Source organism: Sinocyclocheilus rhinocerous, unplaced genomic scaffold, assembly GCF_001515625.1.
Source record: "Sinocyclocheilus rhinocerous isolate Xijiao unplaced genomic scaffold, SAMN03320098_v1.1 C36928513, whole genome shotgun sequence".
NCBI lineage: Eukaryota > Metazoa > Chordata > Actinopteri > Cypriniformes > Cyprinidae > Sinocyclocheilus > Sinocyclocheilus rhinocerous.
The window spans coordinates 1-2,484 of NW_015786887.1; the positions used below are offsets into that span (position 1 = coordinate 1).

General features: G+C 33.7%; 1 long non-coding RNA gene across 1 annotated transcript; it reads right to left on the reverse strand.

The window, feature by feature from the left end:
• Positions 1-1,672, reverse strand: LOC107736735 (uncharacterized). Its single transcript, XR_001639726.1, has 2 exons — positions 1,389-1,672; positions 1-1,079 (listed from the first exon to the last, which is right to left on the reverse strand). It is a non-coding gene; the product is annotated as an uncharacterized LOC107736735 (long non-coding RNA).
• Between the last annotated feature and the right edge of the window lie 812 nt (positions 1,673-2,484).

Consider the following 2,484-nt stretch of genomic DNA (forward strand, 5'->3'; position numbering starts at 1 on the left):
TTGAAAAGCCAAATTCCATGTAGTTTTTGAATGCATTTCAAGTGTTTCTGAGCCTTCTTAGGGGTTAAGTGATTATGGATCTACCCATGATGCTCTGTTTCTCCGGTTGAGAAGCTCTTATTGATGCCGTGTTTCACTTAAGCAGGTTATGTTGTTCATCTGAAATGTACATGTAGGCTAAAGTGGAAGCAAGGCAGTTATTGTGCAAGATTTTATTTGGAGTGTGATCTGACAGTTATTACATGATGGAATATTATATTTTCATCTGAAATAACTGATTCATCAAGTTCTGGAAGCTTTTTATGGTTTCATTTTGTCCAATGTCATTTGTGATACATTTTGCTGAATAAAGTATTGTTTTTACAATACATTTAAGGCACGTCATTAAGTGCTGTTCTTGTGTTGTGCTTTTTTCCTGAATATTTTTAGAAGTAATTTGATTTGCAGTCCCTATTTGAATACAAGTAATTCAATTTTACACAAAAAGTATACTTAAGTCCAAAGTGGCAAGGCTTTTTATTTGAATTAAACTGTGGTATGACAGGTTATTTCCATGGAGTAATATCTACTGAAATTGCTAGTAGTACTGTGAACCAAGCAATTTCAAAAACAAATGCAAAGTTAAGAACTTTCAACATACTAAAGAATAACTGATAATGGCTCTTTGCAGTCACGGTCTTAATTGTACATTAAAAAGGATAATTGTATTCAATATTTTGTGCTGTTGAAATAGAACACAGCCTTTAAGTGATGATAAATGAGAAGTTCTTACACTACAAATGTTTTTCTTATGTACACCATTTGCATAAATGTGGCTTATGTTTGAACAAATCAGAAAACCCGTGAAATGTAGATTTAGACAAGCCTCTTAATGTACACTAATCATGAAATAAAAAGGCTTATATACAAAAAAAAAGTAAGAAAATCTATTTGGTCTCAGATAGGGTTAAGGTTCTAGAAATGGACTAAAATGCATGTTGAATTCACATTCTTATCTAATCATTGACAGTTTTCAAACCATGATGAGGTGTTAAAGTGTTATAACGCTGAACATTCTGTGATCTTCACAAAAAGCAAACCTAGAAAAGAAAAGAAAAATATTTAACACCAGTTTGAAGAATATACTCTAAATGTGTGAATCTAAAATTATGCTGCCATATATCTTTGTAGTTGCAATAATTTCCAGCAGGTGTCAGCATGGAGGGACTGGATTTAATGCTGACGCAATTTTGAAAACTTCTGAAACTTTAAAACAGTGGTAAAGTTCATTGATGGATACAATATGACAATTACACAATTTCTCACTCTCAGTTTAAGTTGTGTTTCTTTGTTCTCGTTTATGCCATAAGCTAAGTACTCATGTAGAATGATTCTGTGAATGCAAGTACCTCATAGAATATAAGCAGGATGTAAAAACTCCTTGGGGACTATGCCAATAGAGCCATCCAGCTCTCCAACCCACCATCCATGGATGTTATATTCCTAGTTTAGACAAATAGAAATACAGACACTTGTGTGAGGATTTGGTCAACGATCAGAAGACAACAGCGTACAATTATTTTTCAACTGATTTAGTTCAAAGGTAATACATTGGATGCATTTCATTGTATTAGATACAAAATATAAAATCAATTCATCAGCAAACAAATTATAATAGCCATTTTTGCATATATATTGTCTCCAAATATGTTCAATCTATATTCATACGCAGTCTTCTGTCACAGAAACATTGAGCTTAGCCACTTAGGAACTGATGCATGTGTGATGAGGATTTTTATCTGCAGAATCATAGAAAATGAAATGCTGTGGCAAGAGATGGTACTTATAGTGTTCTTAAGGATGTTTACTTAGTTGTTTGGATCATCAGGGCTTTAAAACTGCACATAAAAACAACGTATCATGATGTTTATAATACAACAAAAATTTCATGCACCTGCATACAGCCATTCGAATGCAAATGTAAATGTTAATTTAAATATTGAAACACAGATTTACCAATTTCTGTGGTAATTAAAGAAGTGTGCGGTGAATCTGTTGTTAGAAGTTAGAGACAATGATTGCCGCTAGAGATATTGACATAAGTTAGGGGACTAGTGTTTGGATAACATTGGTTCTTGGATGCACAAATGATAATATCAGGGTGCTGGAAAAGTATAATAACAGGTTATGCCTTGAGGGAAGCAGAGGAAATCTCTATTTATTCTTTTCTTGAAGCTCTTTGTTTTTCCACCATAACATTCTCTTGATTCACTCCTCTCCAAATTCAAATACCTTTAAGAGCTATTCCAGGCCAAAGCTCTTCAGAGTAAGAGTGGAGAGAGCCCCAGATCTGGCCTTAAATGAATGAAGACAGATTCAGGTGGATGGGTTTATAACTGAGGAGATTAAAGAATATGTGATACACTGATAGTGAAAGACTGAAGTGTTTTAAGAGCTTTAGTATTCTAGCAGCACACACTGTACATTTAGACATGATGAGCATGT